The sequence below is a fragment of the Schistocerca cancellata genome, chromosome 2, assembly GCF_023864275.1.
Source record: "Schistocerca cancellata isolate TAMUIC-IGC-003103 chromosome 2, iqSchCanc2.1, whole genome shotgun sequence".
NCBI lineage: Eukaryota > Metazoa > Arthropoda > Insecta > Orthoptera > Acrididae > Schistocerca > Schistocerca cancellata.
The window spans coordinates 1,100,068,086-1,100,085,585 of NC_064627.1; the positions used below are offsets into that span (position 1 = coordinate 1,100,068,086).

Consider the following 17,500-nt stretch of genomic DNA (forward strand, 5'->3'; position numbering starts at 1 on the left):
GGACTGGAGTAACTGGCATTCGCCGTGCCACAGGGCTCGTTGGTCTAGGGGTATGATTCCTGCTTAGGGTGCAGGAGGTCCCGGGTTCAAATCCCGGACGAGCCCTAGCGTTTTGTGCAAACTGATCGCACGTCAGTGGCTGAGTCAGCGCAAAAAGCTCGCCGCCAATATCAAATGAATTTCTTATTTGATGTGAGCAATTGACACTCTGATCCGACGCGTGAAGGCGGTTACGAAGGTTTCGGGTACAGATGGTAGCAGATGCATGTTAGTAAGTCTCGCTTAAAGTGATGAAAAAGTGTTTCCGCCCGGGATCGAACCGGGGACTTCTGCGTGTTAGGCAGACGTGATAACCGCTACACCACGGAAACTGCTTATGTGCACCTTACTTCACAGACAACTTGTAGTGATGTTGCCATCGTAACTAAAAAATTCAATAAATGTGGTACTTGCAAAACGAAGGGACATGCAGCAGATCCACACACGACGAGGCTCACTGGAGTACAATACGACATAGGCAGGAAAATACTGTTCCCGCCCGGGATCGAACCGGGGACCTTCTGCGTGTGAAGCAGACGTGATAACCGCTACACTACGGAAACGACGGACACGCTCAGTCCATCCTTGTGCACTCGAATACGCCTCAGCCTTTCTCTCGTCCGCGCATGCACACACCATAGTTCTTTTGACAGCCTGAAACCCATCGCAGCCGAGGGCTCAAGAAGTCTTCGGGGTGCTCGAGAGGGTGTCTGCCGTAGCACCCCTAACGAGATAGCGGCGTTTCGCGCAGTCGTTATTGCAAGTCACATCAGCAAAAACAATCACCTCCTTAGCAGCAGGCAGTGCGCGCCCAGCGGCAGCTCTACATGAGGGTACCAATAGCCCAGGAAGGCCGCCGAGCGCGGGAATTCGCGCCGCCTCCATCCCGCCAGCCTACACGAGACTTCCAGAGCACCCTGGAAGACATCGAGGGACTGGAGTAACTGGCATTCGCCGTGCCACAGGGCTCGTTGGTCTAGGGGTATGATTCCTGCTTAGGGTGCAGGAGGTCCCGGGTTCAAATCCCGGACGAGCCCTAGCGTTTTGTGCAAACTGATCGCACGTCAGTGGCTGAGTCAGCGCAAAAAGCTCGCCGCCAATATCAAATGAATTTCTTATTTGATGTGAGCAATTGACACTCTGATCCGACGCGTGAAGGCGGTTACGAAGGTTTCGGGTACAGATGGTAGCAGATGCATGTTAGTAAGTCTCGCTTAAAGTGATGAAAAAGTGTTTCCGCCCGGGATCGAACCGGGGACCTTCTGCGTGTTAGGCAGACGTGATAACCGCTACACCACGGAAACTGCTTATGTGCACCTTACTTCACAGACAACTTGTAGTGATGTTGCCATCGTAACTAAAAAATTCAATAAATGTGGTACTTGCAAAACGAAGGGACATGCAGCAGATCCACACACGACGAGGCTCACTGGAGTACAATACGACATAGGCAGGAAAATACTGTTCCCGCCCGGGATCGAACCGGGGACCTTCTGCGTGTGAAGCAGACGTGATAACCGCTACACTACGGAAACGACGGACACGCTCAGTCCATCCTTGTGCACTCGAATACGCCTCAGCCTTTCTCTCGTCCGCGCATGCACACACCATAGTTCTTTTGACAGCCTGAAACCCATCGCAGCCGAGGGCTCAAGAAGTCTTCGGGGTGCTCGAGAGGGTGTCTGCCGTAGCACCCCTAACGAGATAGCGGCGTTTCGCGCAGTCGTTATTGCAAGTCACATCAGCAAAAACAATCACCTCCTTAGCAGCAGGCAGTGCGCGCCCAGCGGCAGCTCTACATGAGGGTACCAATAGCCCAGGAAGGCCGCCGAGCGCGGGAATTCGCGCCGCCTCCATCCCGCCAGCCTACACGAGACTTCCAGAGCACCCTGGAAGACATCGAGGGACTGGAGTAACTGGCATTCGCCGTGCCACAGGGCTCGTTGGTCTAGGGGTATGATTCCTGCTTAGGGTGCAGGAGGTCCCGGGTTCAAATCCCGGACGAGCCCTAGCGTTTTGTGCAAACTGATCGCACGTCAGTGGCTGAGTCAGCGCAAAAAGCTCGCCGCCAATATCAAATGAATTTCTTATTTGATGTGAGCAATTGACACTCTGATCCGACGCGTGAAGGCGGTTACGAAGGTTTCGGGTACAGATGGTAGCAGATGCATGTTAGTAAGTCTCGCTTAAAGTGATGAAAAAGTGTTTCCGCCCGGGATCGAACCGGGGACCTTCTGCGTGTTAGGCAGACGTGATAACCGCTACACCACGGAAACTGCTTATGTGCACCTTACTTCACAGACAACTTGTAGTGATGTTGCCATCGTAACTAAAAAATTCAATAAATGTGGTACTTGCAAAACGAAGGGACATGCAGCAGATCCACACACGACGAGGCTCACTGGAGTACAATACGACATAGGCAGGAAAATACTGTTCCCGCCCGGGATCGAACCGGGGACCTTCTGCGTGTGAAGCAGACGTGATAACCGCTACACTACGGAAACGACGGACACGCTCAGTCCATCCTTGTGCACTCGAATACGCCTCAGCCTTTCTCTCGTCCGCGCATGCACACACCATAGTTCTTTTGACAGCCTGAAACCCATCGCAGCCGAGGGCTCAAGAAGTCTTCGGGGTGCTCGAGAGGGTGTCTGCCGTAGCACCCCTAACGAGATAGCGGCGTTTCGCGCAGTCGTTATTGCAAGTCACATCAGCAAAAACAATCACCTCCTTAGCAGCAGGCAGTGCGCGCCCAGCGGCAGCTCTACATGAGGGTACCAATAGCCCAGGAAGGCCGCCGAGCGCGGGAATTCGCGCCGCCTCCATCCCGCCAGCCTACACGAGACTTCCAGAGCACCCTGGAAGACATCGAGGGACTGGAGTAACTGGCATTCGCCGTGCCACAGGGCTCGTTGGTCTAGGGGTATGATTCCTGCTTAGGGTGCAGGAGGTCCCGGGTTCAAATCCCGGACGAGCCCTAGCGTTTTGTGCAAACTGATCGCACGTCAGTGGCTGAGTCAGCGCAAAAAGCTCGCCGCCAATATCAAATGAATTTCTTATTTGATGTGAGCAATTGACACTCTGATCCGACGCGTGAAGGCGGTTACGAAGGTTTCGGGTACAGATGGTAGCAGATGCATGTTAGTAAGTCTCGCTTAAAGTGATGAAAAAGTGTTTCCGCCCGGGATCGAACCGGGGACCTTCTGCGTGTTAGGCAGACGTGATAACCGCTACACCACGGAAACTGCTTATGTGCACCTTACTTCACAGACAACTTGTAGTGATGTTGCCATCGTAACTAAAAAATTCAATAAATGTGGTACTTGCAAAACGAAGGGACATGCAGCAGATCCACACACGACGAGGCTCACTGGAGTACAATACGACATAGGCAGGAAAATACTGTTCCCGCCCGGGATCGAACCGGGGACCTTCTGCGTGTGAAGCAGACGTGATAACCGCTACACTACGGAAACGACGGACACGCTCAGTCCATCCTTGTGCACTCGAATACGCCTCAGCCTTTCTCTCGTCCGCGCATGCACACACCATAGTTCTTTTGACAGCCTGAAACCCATCGCAGCCGAGGGCTCAAGAAGTCTTCGGGGTGCTCGAGAGGGTGTCTGCCGTAGCACCCCTAACGAGATAGCGGCGTTTCGCGCAGTCGTTATTGCAAGTCACATCAGCAAAAACAATCACCTCCTTAGCAGCAGGCAGTGCGCGCCCAGCGGCAGCTCTACATGAGGGTACCAATAGCCCAGGAAGGCCGCCGAGCGCGGGAATTCGCGCCGCCTCCATCCCGCCAGCCTACACGAGACTTCCAGAGCACCCTGGAAGACATCGAGGGACTGGAGTAACTGGCATTCGCCGTGCCACAGGGCTCGTTGGTCTAGGGGTATGATTCCTGCTTAGGGTGCAGGAGGTCCCGGGTTCAAATCCCGGACGAGCCCTAGCGTTTTGTGCAAACTGATCGCACGTCAGTGGCTGAGTCAGCGCAAAAAGCTCGCCGCCAATATCAAATGAATTTCTTATTTGATGTGAGCAATTGACACTCTGATCCGACGCGTGAAGGCGGTTACGAAGGTTTCGGGTACAGATGGTAGCAGATGCATGTTAGTAAGTCTCGCTTAAAGTGATGAAAAAGTGTTTCCGCCCGGGATCGAACCGGGGACCTTCTGCGTGTTAGGCAGACGTGATAACCGCTACACCACGGAAACTGCTTATGTGCACCTTACTTCACAGACAACTTGTAGTGATGTTGCCATCGTAACTAAAAAATTCAATAAATGTGGTACTTGCAAAACGAAGGGACATGCAGCAGATCCACACACGACGAGGCTCACTGGAGTACAATACGACATAGGCAGGAAAATACTGTTCCCGCCCGGGATCGAACCGGGGACCTTCTGCATGTGAAGCAGACGTGATAACCGCTACACTACGGAAACGACGGACACGCTCAGTCCATCCTTGTGCACTCGAATACGCCTCAGCCTTTCTCTCGTCCGCGCATGCACACACCATAGTTCTTTTGACAGCCTGAAACCCATCGCAGCCGAGGGCTCAAGAAGTCTTCGGGGTGCTCGAGAGGGTGTCTGCCGTAGCACCCCTAACGAGATAGCGGCGTTTCGCGCAGTCGTTATTGCAAGTCACATCAGCAAAAACAATCACCTCCTTAGCAGCAGGCAGTGCGCGCCCAGCGGCAGCTCTACATGAGGGTACCAATAGCCCAGGAAGGCCGCCGAGCGCGGGAATTCGCGCCGCCTCCATCCCGCCAGCCTACACGAGACTTCCAGAGCACCCTGGAAGACATCGAGGGACTGGAGTAACTGGCATTCGCCGTGCCACAGGGCTCGTTGGTCTAGGGGTATGATTCCTGCTTAGGGTGCAGGAGGTCCCGGGTTCAAATCCCGGACGAGCCCTAGCGTTTTGTGCAAACTGATCGCACGTCAGTGGCTGAGTCAGCGCAAAAAGCTCGCCGCCAATATCAAATGAATTTCTTATTTGATGTGAGCAATTGACACTCTGATCCGACGCGTGAAGGCGGTTACGAAGGTTTCGGGTACAGATGGTAGCAGATGCATGTTAGTAAGTCTCGCTTAAAGTGATGAAAAAGTGTTTCCGCCCGGGATCGAACCGGGGACCTTCTGCGTGTTAGGCAGACGTGATAACCGCTACACCACGGAAACTGCTTATGTGCACCTTACTTCACAGACAACTTGTAGTGATGTTGCCATCGTAACTAAAAAATTCAATAAATGTGGTACTTGCAAAACGAAGGGACATGCAGCAGATCCACACACGACGAGGCTCACTGGAGTACAATACGACATAGGCAGGAAAATACTGTTCCCGCCCGGGATCGAACCGGGGACCTTCTGCGTGTGAAGCAGACGTGATAACCGCTACACTACGGAAACGACGGACACGCTCAGTCCATCCTTGTGCACTCGAATACGCCTCAGCCTTTCTCTCGTCCGCGCATGCACACACCATAGTTCTTTTGACAGCCTGAAACCCATCGCAGCCGAGGGCTCAAGAAGTCTTCGGGGTGCTCGAGAGGGTGTCTGCCGTAGCACCCCTAACGAGATAGCGGCGTTTCGCGCAGTCGTTATTGCAAGTCACATCAGCAAAAACAATCACCTCCTTAGCAGCAGGCAGTGCGCGCCCAGCGGCAGCTCTACATGAGGGTACCAATAGCCCAGGAAGGCCGCCGAGCGCGGGAATTCGCGCCGCCTCCATCCCGCCAGCCTACACGAGACTTCCAGAGCACCCTGGAAGACATCGAGGGACTGGAGTAACTGGCATTCGCCGTGCCACAGGGCTCGTTGGTCTAGGGGTATGATTCCTGCTTAGGGTGCAGGAGGTCCCGGGTTCAAATCCCGGACGAGCCCTAGCGTTTTGTGCAAACTGATCGCACGTCAGTGGCTGAGTCAGCGCAAAAAGCTCGCCGCCAATATCAAATGAATTTCTTATTTGATGTGAGCAATTGACACTCTGATCCGACGCGTGAAGGCGGTTACGAAGGTTTCGGGTACAGATGGTAGCAGATGCATGTTAGTAAGTCTCGCTTAAAGTGATGAAAAAGTGTTTCCGCCCGGGATCGAACCGGGGACCTTCTGCGTGTTAGGCAGACGTGATAACCGCTACACCACGGAAACTGCTTATGTGCACCTTACTTCACAGACAACTTGTAGTGATGTTGCCATCGTAACTAAAAAATTCAATAAATGTGGTACTTGCAAAACGAAGGGACATGCAGCAGATCCACACACGACGAGGCTCACTGGAGTACAATACGACATAGGCAGGAAAATACTGTTCCCGCCCGGGATCGAACCGGGGACCTTCTGCGTGTGAAGCAGACGTGATAACCGCTACACTACGGAAACGACGGACACGCTCAGTCCATCCTTGTGCACTCGAATACGCCTCAGCCTTTCTCTCGTCCGCGCATGCACACACCATAGTTCTTTTGACAGCCTGAAACCCATCGCAGCCGAGGGCTCAAGAAGTCTTCGGGGTGCTCGAGAGGGTGTCTGCCGTAGCACCCCTAACGAGATAGCGGCGTTTCGCGCAGTCGTTATTGCAAGTCACATCAGCAAAAACAATCACCTCCTTAGCAGCAGGCAGTGCGCGCCCAGCGGCAGCTCTACATGAGGGTACCAATAGCCCAGGAAGGCCGCCGAGCGCGGGAATTCGCGCCGCCTCCATCCCGCCAGCCTACACGAGACTTCCAGAGCACCCTGGAAGACATCGAGGGACTGGAGTAACTGGCATTCGCCGTGCCACAGGGCTCGTTGGTCTAGGGGTATGATTCCTGCTTAGGGTGCAGGAGGTCCCGGGTTCAAATCCCGGACGAGCCCTAGCGTTTTGTGCAAACTGATCGCACGTCAGTGGCTGAGTCAGCGCAAAAAGCTCGCCGCCAATATCAAATGAATTTCTTATTTGATGTGAGCAATTGACACTCTGATCCGACGCGTGAAGGCGGTTACGAAGGTTTCGGGTACAGATGGTAGCAGATGCATGTTAGTAAGTCTCGCTTAAAGTGATGAAAAAGTGTTTCCGCCCGGGATCGAACCGGGGACCTTCTGCGTGTTAGGCAGACGTGATAACCGCTACACCACGGAAACTGCTTATGTGCACCTTACTTCACAGACAACTTGTAGTGATGTTGCCATCGTAACTAAAAAATTCAATAAATGTGGTACTTGCAAAACGAAGGGACATGCAGCAGATCCACACACGACGAGGCTCACTGGAGTACAATACGACATAGGCAGGAAAATACTGTTCCCACCCGGGATCGAACCGGGGACCTTCTGCGTGTGAAGCAGACGTGATAACCGCTACACTACGGAAACGACGGACACGCTCAGTCCATCCTTGTGCACTCGAATACGCCTCAGCCTTTCTCTCGTCCGCGCATGCACACACCATAGTTCTTTTGACAGCCTGAAACCCATCGCAGCCGAGGGCTCAAGAAGTCTTCGGGGTGCTCGAGAGGGTGTCTGCCGTAGCACCCCTAACGAGATAGCGGCGTTTCGCGCAGTCGTTATTGCAAGTCACATCAGCAAAAACAATCACCTCCTTAGCAGCAGGCAGTGCGCGCCCAGCGGCAGCTCTACATGAGGGTACCAATAGCCCAGGAAGGCCGCCGAGCGCGGGAATTCGCGCCGCCTCCATCCCGCCAGCCTACACGAGACTTCCAGAGCACCCTGGAAGACATCGAGGGACTGGAGTAACTGGCATTCGCCGTGCCACAGGGCTCGTTGGTCTAGGGGTATGATTCCTGCTTAGGGTGCAGGAGGTCCCGGGTTCAAATCCCGGACGAGCCCTAGCGTTTTGTGCAAACTGATCGCACGTCAGTGGCTGAGTCAGCGCAAAAAGCTCGCCGCCAATATCAAATGAATTTCTTATTTGATGTGAGCAATTGACACTCTGATCCGACGCGTGAAGGCGGTTACGAAGGTTTCGGGTACAGATGGTAGCAGATGCATGTTAGTAAGTCTCGCTTAAAGTGATGAAAAAGTGTTTCCGCCCGGGATCGAACCGGGGACCTTCTGCGTGTTAGGCAGACGTGATAACCGCTACACCACGGAAACTGCTTATGTGCACCTTACTTCACAGACAACTTGTAGTGATGTTGCCATCGTAACTAAAAAATTCAATAAATGTGGTACTTGCAAAACGAAGGGACATGCAGCAGATCCACACACGACGAGGCTCACTGGAGTACAATACGACATAGGCAGGAAAATACTGTTCCCGCCCGGGATCGAACCGGGGACCTTCTGCGTGTGAAGCAGACGTGATAACCGCTACACTACGGAAACGACGGACACGCTCAGTCCATCCTTGTGCACTCGAATACGCCTCAGCCTTTCTCTCGTCCGCGCATGCACACACCATAGTTCTTTTGACAGCCTGAAACCCATCGCAGCCGAGGGCTCAAGAAGTCTTCGGGGTGCTCGAGAGGGTGTCTGCCGTAGCACCCCTAACGAGATAGCGGCGTTTCGCGCAGTCGTTATTGCAAGTCACATCAGCAAAAACAATCACCTCCTTAGCAGCAGGCAGTGCGCGCCCAGCGGCAGCTCTACATGAGGGTACCAATAGCCCAGGAAGGCCGCCGAGCGCGGGAATTCGCGCCGCCTCCATCCCGCCAGCCTACACGAGACTTCCAGAGCACCCTGGAAGACATCGAGGGACTGGAGTAACTGGCATTCGCCGTGCCACAGGGCTCGTTGGTCTAGGGGTATGATTCCTGCTTAGGGTGCAGGAGGTCCCGGGTTCAAATCCCGGACGAGCCCTAGCGTTTTGTGCAAACTGATCGCACGTCAGTGGCTGAGTCAGCGCAAAAAGCTCGCCGCCAATATCAAATGAATTTCTTATTTGATGTGAGCAATTGACACTCTGATCCGACGCGTGAAGGCGGTTACGAAGGTTTCGGGTACAGATGGTAGCAGATGCATGTTAGTAAGTCTCGCTTAAAGTGATGAAAAAGTGTTTCCGCCCGGGATCGAACCGGGGACCTTCTGCGTGTTAGGCAGACGTGATAACCGCTACACCACGGAAACTGCTTATGTGCACCTTACTTCACAGACAACTTGTAGTGATGTTGCCATCGTAACTAAAAAATTCAATAAATGTGGTACTTGCAAAACGAAGGGACATGCAGCAGATCCACACACGACGAGGCTCACTGGAGTACAATACGACATAGGCAGGAAAATACTGTTCCCGCCCGGGATCGAACCGGGGACCTTCTGCGTGTGAAGCAGACGTGATAACCGCTACACTACGGAAACGACGGACACGCTCAGTCCATCCTTGTGCACTCGAATACGCCTCAGCCTTTCTCTCGTCCGCGCATGCACACACCATAGTTCTTTTGACAGCCTGAAACCCATCGCAGCCGAGGGCTCAAGAAGTCTTCGGGGTGCTCGAGAGGGTGTCTGCCGTAGCACCCCTAACGAGATAGCGGCGTTTCGCGCAGTCGTTATTGCAAGTCACATCAGCAAAAACAATCACCTCCTTAGCAGCAGGCAGTGCGCGCCCAGCGGCAGCTCTACATGAGGGTACCAATAGCCCAGGAAGGCCGCCGAGCGCGGGAATTCGCGCCGCCTCCATCCCGCCAGCCTACACGAGACTTCCAGAGCACCCTGGAAGACATCGAGGGACTGGAGTAACTGGCATTCGCCGTGCCACAGGGCTCGTTGGTCTAGGGGTATGATTCCTGCTTAGGGTGCAGGAGGTCCCGGGTTCAAATCCCGGACGAGCCCTAGCGTTTTGTGCAAACTGATCGCACGTCAGTGGCTGAGTCAGCGCAAAAAGCTCGCCGCCAATATCAAATGAATTTCTTATTTGATGTGAGCAATTGACACTCTGATCCGACGCGTGAAGGCGGTTACGAAGGTTTCGGGTACAGATGGTAGCAGATGCATGTTAGTAAGTCTCGCTTAAAGTGATGAAAAAGTGTTTCCGCCCGGGATCGAACCGGGGACCTTCTGCGTGTTAGGCAGACGTGATAACCGCTACACCACGGAAACTGCTTATGTGCACCTTACTTCACAGACAACTTGTAGTGATGTTGCCATCGTAACTAAAAAATTCAATAAATGTGGTACTTGCAAAACGAAGGGACATGCAGCAGATCCACACACGACGAGGCTCACTGGAGTACAATACGACATAGGCAGGAAAATACTGTTCCCGCCCGGGATCGAACCGGGGACCTTCTGCGTGTGAAGCAGACGTGATAACCGCTACACTACGGAAACGACGGACACGCTCAGTCCATCCTTGTGCACTCGAATACGCCTCAGCCTTTCTCTCGTCCGCGCATGCACACACCATAGTTCTTTTGACAGCCTGAAACCCATCGCAGCCGAGGGCTCAAGAAGTCTTCGGGGTGCTCGAGAGGGTGTCTGCCGTAGCACCCCTAACGAGATAGCGGCGTTTCGCGCAGTCGTTATTGCAAGTCACATCAGCAAAAACAATCACCTCCTTAGCAGCAGGCAGTGCGCGCCCAGCGGCAGCTCTACATGAGGGTACCAATAGCCCAGGAAGGCCGCCGAGCGCGGGAATTCGCGCCGCCTCCATCCCGCCAGCCTACACGAGACTTCCAGAGCACCCTGGAAGACATCGAGGGACTGGAGTAACTGGCATTCGCCGTGCCACAGGGCTCGTTGGTCTAGGGGTATGATTCCTGCTTAGGGTGCAGGAGGTCCCGGGTTCAAATCCCGGACGAGCCCTAGCGTTTTGTGCAAACTGATCGCACGTCAGTGGCTGAGTCAGCGCAAAAAGCTCGCCGCCAATATCAAATGAATTTCTTATTTGATGTGAGCAATTGACACTCTGATCCGACGCGTGAAGGCGGTTACGAAGGTTTCGGGTACAGATGGTAGCAGATGCATGTTAGTAAGTCTCGCTTAAAGTGATGAAAAAGTGTTTCCGCCCGGGATCGAACCGGGGACCTTCTGCGTGTTAGGCAGACGTGATAACCGCTACACCACGGAAACTGCTTATGTGCACCTTACTTCACAGACAACTTGTAGTGATGTTGCCATCGTAACTAAAAAATTCAATAAATGTGGTACTTGCAAAACGAAGGGACATGCAGCAGATCCACACACGACGAGGCTCACTGGAGTACAATACGACATAGGCAGGAAAATACTGTTCCCACCCGGGATCGAACCGGGGACCTTCTGCGTGTGAAGCAGACGTGATAACCGCTACACTACGGAAACGACGGACACGCTCAGTCCATCCTTGTGCACTCGAATACGCCTCAGCCTTTCTCTCGTCCGCGCATGCACACACCATAGTTCTTTTGACAGCCTGAAACCCATCGCAGCCGAGGGCTCAAGAAGTCTTCGGGGTGCTCGAGAGGGTGTCTGCCGTAGCACCCCTAACGAGATAGCGGCGTTTCGCGCAGTCGTTATTGCAAGTCACATCAGCAAAAACAATCACCTCCTTAGCAGCAGGCAGTGCGCGCCCAGCGGCAGCTCTACATGAGGGTACCAATAGCCCAGGAAGGCCGCCGAGCGCGGGAATTCGCGCCGCCTCCATCCCGCCAGCCTACACGAGACTTCCAGAGCACCCTGGAAGACATCGAGGGACTGGAGTAACTGGCATTCGCCGTGCCACAGGGCTCGTTGGTCTAGGGGTATGATTCCTGCTTAGGGTGCAGGAGGTCCCGGGTTCAAATCCCGGACGAGCCCTAGCGTTTTGTGCAAACTGATCGCACGTCAGTGGCTGAGTCAGCGCAAAAAGCTCGCCGCCAATATCAAATGAATTTCTTATTTGATGTGAGCAATTGACACTCTGATCCGACGCGTGAAGGCGGTTACGAAGGTTTCGGGTACAGATGGTAGCAGATGCATGTTAGTAAGTCTCGCTTAAAGTGATGAAAAAGTGTTTCCGCCCGGGATCGAACCGGGGACCTTCTGCGTGTTAGGCAGACGTGATAACCGCTACACCACGGAAACTGCTTATGTGCACCTTACTTCACAGACAACTTGTAGTGATGTTGCCATCGTAACTAAAAAATTCAATAAATGTGGTACTTGCAAAACGAAGGGACATGCAGCAGATCCACACACGACGAGGCTCACTGGAGTACAATACGACATAGGCAGGAAAATACTGTTCCCGCCCGGGATCGAACCGGGGACCTTCTGCGTGTGAAGCAGACGTGATAACCGCTACACTACGGAAACGACGGACACGCTCAGTCCATCCTTGTGCACTCGAATACGCCTCAGCCTTTCTCTCGTCCGCGCATGCACACACCATAGTTCTTTTGACAGCCTGAAACCCATCGCAGCCGAGGGCTCAAGAAGTCTTCGGGGTGCTCGAGAGGGTGTCTGCCGTAGCACCCCTAACGAGATTAGCCCGGCGTTTCGCGCAGTCGTTATTGCAAGTCACATCAGCAAAAACAATCACCTCCTTAGCAGCAGGCAGTGCGCGCCCAGCGGCAGCTCTACATGAGGGTACCAATAGCCCAGGAAGGCCGCCGAGCGCGGGAATTCGCGCCGCCTCCATCCCGCCAGCCTACACGAGACTTCCAGAGCACCCTGGAAGACATCGAGGGACTGGAGTAACTGGCATTCGCCGTGCCACAGGGCTCGTTGGTCTAGGGGTATGATTCCTGCTTAGGGTGCAGGAGGTCCCGGGTTCAAATCCCGGACGAGCCCTAGCGTTTTGTGCAAACTGATCGCACGTCAGTGGCTGAGTCAGCGCAAAAAGCTCGCCGCCAATATCAAATGAATTTCTTATTTGATGTGAGCAATTGACACTCTGATCCGACGCGTGAAGGCGGTTACGAAGGTTTCGGGTACAGATGGTAGCAGATGCATGTTAGTAAGTCTCGCTTAAAGTGATGAAAAAGTGTTTCCGCCCGGGATCGAACCGGGGACCTTCTGCGTGTTAGGCAGACGTGATAACCGCTACACCACGGAAACTGCTTATGTGCACCTTACTTCACAGACAACTTGTAGTGATGTTGCCATCGTAACTAAAAAATTCAATAAATGTGGTACTTGCAAAACGAAGGGACATGCAGCAGATCCACACACGACGAGGCTCACTGGAGTACAATACGACATAGGCAGGAAAATACTGTTCCCGCCCGGGATCGAACCGGGGACCTTCTGCGTGTGAAGCAGACGTGATAACCGCTACACTACGGAAACGACGGACACGCTCAGTCCATCCTTGTGCACTCGAATACGCCTCAGCCTTTCTCTCGTCCGCGCATGCACACACCATAGTTCTTTTGACAGCCTGAAACCCATCGCAGCCGAGGGCTCAAGAAGTCTTCGGGGTGCTCGAGAGGGTGTCTGCCGTAGCACCCCTAACGAGATAGCGGCGTTTCGCGCAGTCGTTATTGCAAGTCACATCAGCAAAAACAATCACCTCCTTAGCAGCAGGCAGTGCGCGCCCAGCGGCAGCTCTACATGAGGGTACCAATAGCCCAGGAAGGCCGCCGAGCGCGGGAATTCGCGCCGCCTCCATCCCGCCAGCCTACACGAGACTTCCAGAGCACCCTGGAAGACATCGAGGGACTGGAGTAACTGGCATTCGCCGTGCCACAGGGCTCGTTGGTCTAGGGGTATGATTCCTGCTTAGGGTGCAGGAGGTCCCGGGTTCAAATCCCGGACGAGCCCTAGCGTTTTGTGCAAACTGATCGCACGTCAGTGGCTGAGTCAGCGCAAAAAGCTCGCCGCCAATATCAAATGAATTTCTTATTTGATGTGAGCAATTGACACTCTGATCCGACGCGTGAAGGCGGTTACGAAGGTTTCGGGTACAGATGGTAGCAGATGCATGTTAGTAAGTCTCGCTTAAAGTGATGAAAAAGTGTTTCCGCCCGGGATCGAACCGGGGACCTTCTGCGTGTTAGGCAGACGTGATAACCGCTACACCACGGAAACTGCTTATGTGCACCTTACTTCACAGACAACTTGTAGTGATGTTGCCATCGTAAAAAAATTCAATAAATGTGGTACTTGCAAAACGAAGGGACATGCAGCAGATCCACACACGACGAGGCTCACTGGAGTACAATACGACATAGGCAGGAAAATACTGTTCCCACCCGGGATCGAACCGGGGACCTTCTGCGTGTGAAGCAGACGTGATAACCGCTACACTACGGAAACGACGGACACGCTCAGTCCATCCTTGTGCACTCGAATACGCCTCAGCCTTTCTCTCGTCCGCGCATGCACACACCATAGTTCTTTTGACAGCCTGAAACCCATCGCAGCCGAGGGCTCAAGAAGTCTTCGGGGTGCTCGAGAGGGTGTCTGCCGTAGCACCCCTAACGAGATAGCGGCGTTTCGCGCAGTCGTTATTGCAAGTCACATCAGCAAAAACAATCACCTCCTTAGCAGCAGGCAGTGCGCGCCCAGCGGCAGCTCTACATGAGGGTACCAATAGCCCAGGAAGGCCGCCGAGCGCGGGAATTCGCGCCGCCTCCATCCCGCCAGCCTACACGAGACTTCCAGAGCACCCTGGAAGACATCGAGGGACTGGAGTAACTGGCATTCGCCGTGCCACAGGGCTCGTTGGTCTAGGGGTATGATTCCTGCTTAGGGTGCAGGAGGTCCCGGGTTCAAATCCCGGACGAGCCCTAGCGTTTTGTGCAAACTGATCGCACGTCAGTGGCTGAGTCAGCGCAAAAAGCTCGCCGCCAATATCAAATGAATTTCTTATTTGATGTGAGCAATTGACACTCTGATCCGACGCGTGAAGGCGGTTACGAAGGTTTCGGGTACAGATGGTAGCAGATGCATGTTAGTAAGTCTCGCTTAAAGTGATGAAAAAGTGTTTCCGCCCGGGATCGAACCGGGGACCTTCTGCGTGTTAGGCAGACGTGATAACCGCTACACCACGGAAACTGCTTATGTGCACCTTACTTCACAGACAACTTGTAGTGATGTTGCCATCGTAACTAAAAAATTCAATAAATGTGGTACTTGCAAAACGAAGGGACATGCAGCAGATCCACACACGACGAGGCTCACTGGAGTACAATACGACATAGGCAGGAAAATACTGTTCCCGCCCGGGATCGAACCGGGGACCTTCTGCGTGTGAAGCAGACGTGATAACCGCTACACTACGGAAACGACGGACACGCTCAGTCCATCCTTGTGCACTCGAATACGCCTCAGCCTTTCTCTCGTCCGCGCATGCACACACCATAGTTCTTTTGACAGCCTGAAACCCATCGCAGCCGAGGGCTCAAGAAGTCTTCGGGGTGCTCGAGAGGGTGTCTGCCGTAGCACCCCTAACGAGATAGCGGCGTTTCGCGCAGTCGTTATTGCAAGTCACATCAGCAAAAACAATCACCTCCTTAGCAGCAGGCAGTGCGCGCCCAGCGGCAGCTCTACATGAGGGTACCAATAGCCCAGGAAGGCCGCCGAGCGCGGGAATTCGCGCCGCCTCCATCCCGCCAGCCTACACGAGACTTCCAGAGCACCCTGGAAGACATCGAGGGACTGGAGTAACTGGCATTCGCCGTGCCACAGGGCTCGTTGGTCTAGGGGTATGATTCCTGCTTAGGGTGCAGGAGGTCCCGGGTTCAAATCCCGGACGAGCCCTAGCGTTTTGTGCAAACTGATCGCACGTCAGTGGCTGAGTCAGCGCAAAAAGCTCGCCGCCAATATCAAATGAATTTCTTATTTGATGTGAGCAATTGACACTCTGATCCGACGCGTGAAGGCGGTTACGAAGGTTTCGGGTACAGATGGTAGCAGATGCATGTTAGTAAGTCTCGCTTAAAGTGATGAAAAAGTGTTTCCGCCCGGGATCGAACCGGGGACCTTCTGCGTGTTAGGCAGACGTGATAACCGCTACACCACGGAAACTGCTTATGTGCACCTTACTTCACAGACAACTTGTAGTGATGTTGCCATCGTAACTAAAAAATTCAATAAATGTGGTACTTGCAAAACGAAGGGACATGCAGCAGATCCACACACGACGAGGCTCACTGGAGTACAATACGACATAGGCAGGAAAATACTGTTCCCGCCCGGGATCGAACCGGGGACCTTCTGCGTGTGAAGCAGACGTGATAACCGCTACACTACGGAAACGACGGACACGCTCAGTCCATCCTTGTGCACTCGAATACGCCTCAGCCTTTCTCTCGTCCGCGCATGCACACACCATAGTTCTTTTGACAGCCTGAAACCCATCGCAGCCGAGGGCTCAAGAAGTCTTCGGGGTGCTCGAGAGGGTGTCTGCCGTAGCACCCCTAACGAGATAGCGGCGTTTCGCGCAGTCGTTATTGCAAGTCACATCAGCAAAAACAATCACCTCCTTAGCAGCAGGCAGTGCGCGCCCAGCGGCAGCTCTACATGAGGGTACCAATAGCCCAGGAAGGCCGCCGAGCGCGGGAATTCGCGCCGCCTCCATCCCGCCAGCCTACACGAGACTTCCAGAGCACCCTGGAAGACATCGAGGGACTGGAGTAACTGGCATTCGCCGTGCCACAGGGCTCGTTGGTCTAGGGGTATGATTCCTGCTTAGGGTGCAGGAGGTCCCGGGTTCAAATCCCGGACGAGCCCTAGCGTTTTGTGCAAACTGATCGCACGTCAGTGGCTGAGTCAGCGCAAAAAGCTCGCCGCCAATATCAAATGAATTTCTTATTTGATGTGAGCAATTGACACTCTGATCCGACGCGTGAAGGCGGTTACGAAGGTTTCGGGTACAGATGGTAGCAGATGCATGTTAGTAAGTCTCGCTTAAAGTGATGAAAAAGTGTTTCCGCCCGGGATCGAACCGGGGACCTTCTGCGTGTTAGGCAGACGTGATAACCGCTACACCGCGGAAACTGCTTATGTGCACCTTACTTCACAGACAACTTGTAGTGATGTTGCCATCGTAACTAAAAAATTCAATAAATGTGGTACTTGCAAAACGAAGGGACATGCAGCAGATCCACACACGACGAGGCTCACTGGAGTACAATACGACATAGGCAGGAAAATACTGTTCCCGCCCGGGATCGAACCGGGGACCTTCTGCGTGTGAAGCAGACGTGATAACCGCTACACTACGGAAACGACGGACACGCTCAGTCCATCCTTGTGCACTCGAATACGCCTCAGCCTTTCTCTCGTCCGCGCATGCACACACCATAGTTCTTTTGACAGCCTGAAACCCATCGCAGCCGAGGGCTCAAGAAGTCTTCGGGGTGCTCGAGAGGGTGTCTGCCGTAGCACCCCTAACGAGATAGCGGCGTTTCGCGCAGTCGTTATTGCAAGTCACATCAGCAAAAACAATCACCTCCTTAGCAGCAGGCAGTGCGCGCCCAGCGGCAGCTCTACATGAGGGTACCAATAGCCCAGGAAGGCCGCCGAGCGCGGGAATTCGCGCCGCCTCCATCCCGCCAGCCTACACGAGACTTCCAGAGCACCCTGGAAGACATCGAGGGACT

General features: G+C 53.8%; 54 non-coding genes across 54 annotated transcripts; 18 read left to right on the forward strand and 36 right to left on the reverse strand.

The window, feature by feature from the left end:
• Positions 1-33: 33 nt before the first annotated feature.
• Trnap-agg (transfer RNA proline (anticodon AGG)) lies at positions 34-105 on the forward strand. Its single transcript has one exon. It is a non-coding gene; the product is annotated as a tRNA-Pro (tRNA).
• A 194-nt stretch (positions 106-299) lies between these two features.
• Trnav-aac (transfer RNA valine (anticodon AAC)) lies at positions 300-371 on the reverse strand. Its single transcript has one exon. It is a non-coding gene; the product is annotated as a tRNA-Val (tRNA).
• Positions 372-529: 158 nt separating this feature from the next.
• On the reverse strand, positions 530-602 carry Trnav-cac (transfer RNA valine (anticodon CAC)). Its single transcript has one exon. It is a non-coding gene; the product is annotated as a tRNA-Val (tRNA).
• Positions 603-1,004: 402 nt separating this feature from the next.
• On the forward strand, positions 1,005-1,076 carry Trnap-agg (transfer RNA proline (anticodon AGG)). The gene has a single exon. It is a non-coding gene; the product is annotated as a tRNA-Pro (tRNA).
• Positions 1,077-1,270: 194 nt separating this feature from the next.
• On the reverse strand, positions 1,271-1,343 carry Trnav-aac (transfer RNA valine (anticodon AAC)). The gene has a single exon. It is a non-coding gene; the product is annotated as a tRNA-Val (tRNA).
• Positions 1,344-1,501: 158 nt separating this feature from the next.
• On the reverse strand, positions 1,502-1,574 carry Trnav-cac (transfer RNA valine (anticodon CAC)). The gene has a single exon. It is a non-coding gene; the product is annotated as a tRNA-Val (tRNA).
• Positions 1,575-1,976: 402 nt separating this feature from the next.
• Trnap-agg (transfer RNA proline (anticodon AGG)) lies at positions 1,977-2,048 on the forward strand. The gene has a single exon. It is a non-coding gene; the product is annotated as a tRNA-Pro (tRNA).
• A 194-nt stretch (positions 2,049-2,242) lies between these two features.
• Positions 2,243-2,315, reverse strand: Trnav-aac (transfer RNA valine (anticodon AAC)). The gene has a single exon. It is a non-coding gene; the product is annotated as a tRNA-Val (tRNA).
• A 158-nt stretch (positions 2,316-2,473) lies between these two features.
• Trnav-cac (transfer RNA valine (anticodon CAC)) lies at positions 2,474-2,546 on the reverse strand. The gene has a single exon. It is a non-coding gene; the product is annotated as a tRNA-Val (tRNA).
• Positions 2,547-2,948: 402 nt separating this feature from the next.
• Trnap-agg (transfer RNA proline (anticodon AGG)) lies at positions 2,949-3,020 on the forward strand. The gene has a single exon. It is a non-coding gene; the product is annotated as a tRNA-Pro (tRNA).
• Positions 3,021-3,214: 194 nt separating this feature from the next.
• Trnav-aac (transfer RNA valine (anticodon AAC)) lies at positions 3,215-3,287 on the reverse strand. Its single transcript has one exon. It is a non-coding gene; the product is annotated as a tRNA-Val (tRNA).
• A 158-nt stretch (positions 3,288-3,445) lies between these two features.
• Trnav-cac (transfer RNA valine (anticodon CAC)) lies at positions 3,446-3,518 on the reverse strand. Its single transcript has one exon. It is a non-coding gene; the product is annotated as a tRNA-Val (tRNA).
• A 402-nt stretch (positions 3,519-3,920) lies between these two features.
• Trnap-agg (transfer RNA proline (anticodon AGG)) lies at positions 3,921-3,992 on the forward strand. Its single transcript has one exon. It is a non-coding gene; the product is annotated as a tRNA-Pro (tRNA).
• A 194-nt stretch (positions 3,993-4,186) lies between these two features.
• On the reverse strand, positions 4,187-4,259 carry Trnav-aac (transfer RNA valine (anticodon AAC)). The gene has a single exon. It is a non-coding gene; the product is annotated as a tRNA-Val (tRNA).
• A 158-nt stretch (positions 4,260-4,417) lies between these two features.
• Positions 4,418-4,490, reverse strand: Trnav-cac (transfer RNA valine (anticodon CAC)). The gene has a single exon. It is a non-coding gene; the product is annotated as a tRNA-Val (tRNA).
• A 402-nt stretch (positions 4,491-4,892) lies between these two features.
• Positions 4,893-4,964, forward strand: Trnap-agg (transfer RNA proline (anticodon AGG)). The gene has a single exon. It is a non-coding gene; the product is annotated as a tRNA-Pro (tRNA).
• Positions 4,965-5,158: 194 nt separating this feature from the next.
• Positions 5,159-5,231, reverse strand: Trnav-aac (transfer RNA valine (anticodon AAC)). Its single transcript has one exon. It is a non-coding gene; the product is annotated as a tRNA-Val (tRNA).
• Positions 5,232-5,389: 158 nt separating this feature from the next.
• On the reverse strand, positions 5,390-5,462 carry Trnav-cac (transfer RNA valine (anticodon CAC)). Its single transcript has one exon. It is a non-coding gene; the product is annotated as a tRNA-Val (tRNA).
• Positions 5,463-5,864: 402 nt separating this feature from the next.
• Positions 5,865-5,936, forward strand: Trnap-agg (transfer RNA proline (anticodon AGG)). The gene has a single exon. It is a non-coding gene; the product is annotated as a tRNA-Pro (tRNA).
• Positions 5,937-6,130: 194 nt separating this feature from the next.
• Trnav-aac (transfer RNA valine (anticodon AAC)) lies at positions 6,131-6,203 on the reverse strand. Its single transcript has one exon. It is a non-coding gene; the product is annotated as a tRNA-Val (tRNA).
• Positions 6,204-6,361: 158 nt separating this feature from the next.
• Positions 6,362-6,434, reverse strand: Trnav-cac (transfer RNA valine (anticodon CAC)). Its single transcript has one exon. It is a non-coding gene; the product is annotated as a tRNA-Val (tRNA).
• A 402-nt stretch (positions 6,435-6,836) lies between these two features.
• On the forward strand, positions 6,837-6,908 carry Trnap-agg (transfer RNA proline (anticodon AGG)). The gene has a single exon. It is a non-coding gene; the product is annotated as a tRNA-Pro (tRNA).
• A 194-nt stretch (positions 6,909-7,102) lies between these two features.
• Positions 7,103-7,175, reverse strand: Trnav-aac (transfer RNA valine (anticodon AAC)). Its single transcript has one exon. It is a non-coding gene; the product is annotated as a tRNA-Val (tRNA).
• A 158-nt stretch (positions 7,176-7,333) lies between these two features.
• On the reverse strand, positions 7,334-7,406 carry Trnav-cac (transfer RNA valine (anticodon CAC)). The gene has a single exon. It is a non-coding gene; the product is annotated as a tRNA-Val (tRNA).
• Positions 7,407-7,808: 402 nt separating this feature from the next.
• On the forward strand, positions 7,809-7,880 carry Trnap-agg (transfer RNA proline (anticodon AGG)). The gene has a single exon. It is a non-coding gene; the product is annotated as a tRNA-Pro (tRNA).
• Positions 7,881-8,074: 194 nt separating this feature from the next.
• Trnav-aac (transfer RNA valine (anticodon AAC)) lies at positions 8,075-8,147 on the reverse strand. The gene has a single exon. It is a non-coding gene; the product is annotated as a tRNA-Val (tRNA).
• A 158-nt stretch (positions 8,148-8,305) lies between these two features.
• Trnav-cac (transfer RNA valine (anticodon CAC)) lies at positions 8,306-8,378 on the reverse strand. Its single transcript has one exon. It is a non-coding gene; the product is annotated as a tRNA-Val (tRNA).
• Positions 8,379-8,780: 402 nt separating this feature from the next.
• Positions 8,781-8,852, forward strand: Trnap-agg (transfer RNA proline (anticodon AGG)). Its single transcript has one exon. It is a non-coding gene; the product is annotated as a tRNA-Pro (tRNA).
• Positions 8,853-9,046: 194 nt separating this feature from the next.
• Trnav-aac (transfer RNA valine (anticodon AAC)) lies at positions 9,047-9,119 on the reverse strand. The gene has a single exon. It is a non-coding gene; the product is annotated as a tRNA-Val (tRNA).
• Positions 9,120-9,277: 158 nt separating this feature from the next.
• Trnav-cac (transfer RNA valine (anticodon CAC)) lies at positions 9,278-9,350 on the reverse strand. Its single transcript has one exon. It is a non-coding gene; the product is annotated as a tRNA-Val (tRNA).
• Positions 9,351-9,752: 402 nt separating this feature from the next.
• Trnap-agg (transfer RNA proline (anticodon AGG)) lies at positions 9,753-9,824 on the forward strand. The gene has a single exon. It is a non-coding gene; the product is annotated as a tRNA-Pro (tRNA).
• Positions 9,825-10,018: 194 nt separating this feature from the next.
• On the reverse strand, positions 10,019-10,091 carry Trnav-aac (transfer RNA valine (anticodon AAC)). Its single transcript has one exon. It is a non-coding gene; the product is annotated as a tRNA-Val (tRNA).
• A 158-nt stretch (positions 10,092-10,249) lies between these two features.
• Trnav-cac (transfer RNA valine (anticodon CAC)) lies at positions 10,250-10,322 on the reverse strand. The gene has a single exon. It is a non-coding gene; the product is annotated as a tRNA-Val (tRNA).
• A 402-nt stretch (positions 10,323-10,724) lies between these two features.
• Positions 10,725-10,796, forward strand: Trnap-agg (transfer RNA proline (anticodon AGG)). The gene has a single exon. It is a non-coding gene; the product is annotated as a tRNA-Pro (tRNA).
• Positions 10,797-10,990: 194 nt separating this feature from the next.
• Positions 10,991-11,063, reverse strand: Trnav-aac (transfer RNA valine (anticodon AAC)). The gene has a single exon. It is a non-coding gene; the product is annotated as a tRNA-Val (tRNA).
• Positions 11,064-11,221: 158 nt separating this feature from the next.
• On the reverse strand, positions 11,222-11,294 carry Trnav-cac (transfer RNA valine (anticodon CAC)). Its single transcript has one exon. It is a non-coding gene; the product is annotated as a tRNA-Val (tRNA).
• Positions 11,295-11,696: 402 nt separating this feature from the next.
• Positions 11,697-11,768, forward strand: Trnap-agg (transfer RNA proline (anticodon AGG)). The gene has a single exon. It is a non-coding gene; the product is annotated as a tRNA-Pro (tRNA).
• Positions 11,769-11,962: 194 nt separating this feature from the next.
• Trnav-aac (transfer RNA valine (anticodon AAC)) lies at positions 11,963-12,035 on the reverse strand. The gene has a single exon. It is a non-coding gene; the product is annotated as a tRNA-Val (tRNA).
• A 158-nt stretch (positions 12,036-12,193) lies between these two features.
• Positions 12,194-12,266, reverse strand: Trnav-cac (transfer RNA valine (anticodon CAC)). Its single transcript has one exon. It is a non-coding gene; the product is annotated as a tRNA-Val (tRNA).
• A 405-nt stretch (positions 12,267-12,671) lies between these two features.
• Trnap-agg (transfer RNA proline (anticodon AGG)) lies at positions 12,672-12,743 on the forward strand. Its single transcript has one exon. It is a non-coding gene; the product is annotated as a tRNA-Pro (tRNA).
• A 194-nt stretch (positions 12,744-12,937) lies between these two features.
• Positions 12,938-13,010, reverse strand: Trnav-aac (transfer RNA valine (anticodon AAC)). The gene has a single exon. It is a non-coding gene; the product is annotated as a tRNA-Val (tRNA).
• A 158-nt stretch (positions 13,011-13,168) lies between these two features.
• Trnav-cac (transfer RNA valine (anticodon CAC)) lies at positions 13,169-13,241 on the reverse strand. The gene has a single exon. It is a non-coding gene; the product is annotated as a tRNA-Val (tRNA).
• Positions 13,242-13,643: 402 nt separating this feature from the next.
• Trnap-agg (transfer RNA proline (anticodon AGG)) lies at positions 13,644-13,715 on the forward strand. Its single transcript has one exon. It is a non-coding gene; the product is annotated as a tRNA-Pro (tRNA).
• A 194-nt stretch (positions 13,716-13,909) lies between these two features.
• On the reverse strand, positions 13,910-13,982 carry Trnav-aac (transfer RNA valine (anticodon AAC)). Its single transcript has one exon. It is a non-coding gene; the product is annotated as a tRNA-Val (tRNA).
• Positions 13,983-14,137: 155 nt separating this feature from the next.
• Trnav-cac (transfer RNA valine (anticodon CAC)) lies at positions 14,138-14,210 on the reverse strand. The gene has a single exon. It is a non-coding gene; the product is annotated as a tRNA-Val (tRNA).
• Positions 14,211-14,612: 402 nt separating this feature from the next.
• Positions 14,613-14,684, forward strand: Trnap-agg (transfer RNA proline (anticodon AGG)). Its single transcript has one exon. It is a non-coding gene; the product is annotated as a tRNA-Pro (tRNA).
• Positions 14,685-14,878: 194 nt separating this feature from the next.
• On the reverse strand, positions 14,879-14,951 carry Trnav-aac (transfer RNA valine (anticodon AAC)). The gene has a single exon. It is a non-coding gene; the product is annotated as a tRNA-Val (tRNA).
• Positions 14,952-15,109: 158 nt separating this feature from the next.
• Trnav-cac (transfer RNA valine (anticodon CAC)) lies at positions 15,110-15,182 on the reverse strand. Its single transcript has one exon. It is a non-coding gene; the product is annotated as a tRNA-Val (tRNA).
• Positions 15,183-15,584: 402 nt separating this feature from the next.
• On the forward strand, positions 15,585-15,656 carry Trnap-agg (transfer RNA proline (anticodon AGG)). The gene has a single exon. It is a non-coding gene; the product is annotated as a tRNA-Pro (tRNA).
• Positions 15,657-15,850: 194 nt separating this feature from the next.
• Trnav-aac (transfer RNA valine (anticodon AAC)) lies at positions 15,851-15,923 on the reverse strand. Its single transcript has one exon. It is a non-coding gene; the product is annotated as a tRNA-Val (tRNA).
• Positions 15,924-16,081: 158 nt separating this feature from the next.
• Positions 16,082-16,154, reverse strand: Trnav-cac (transfer RNA valine (anticodon CAC)). Its single transcript has one exon. It is a non-coding gene; the product is annotated as a tRNA-Val (tRNA).
• Positions 16,155-16,556: 402 nt separating this feature from the next.
• Positions 16,557-16,628, forward strand: Trnap-agg (transfer RNA proline (anticodon AGG)). The gene has a single exon. It is a non-coding gene; the product is annotated as a tRNA-Pro (tRNA).
• Positions 16,629-16,822: 194 nt separating this feature from the next.
• On the reverse strand, positions 16,823-16,895 carry Trnav-aac (transfer RNA valine (anticodon AAC)). The gene has a single exon. It is a non-coding gene; the product is annotated as a tRNA-Val (tRNA).
• Positions 16,896-17,053: 158 nt separating this feature from the next.
• Positions 17,054-17,126, reverse strand: Trnav-cac (transfer RNA valine (anticodon CAC)). The gene has a single exon. It is a non-coding gene; the product is annotated as a tRNA-Val (tRNA).
• Between the last annotated feature and the right edge of the window lie 374 nt (positions 17,127-17,500).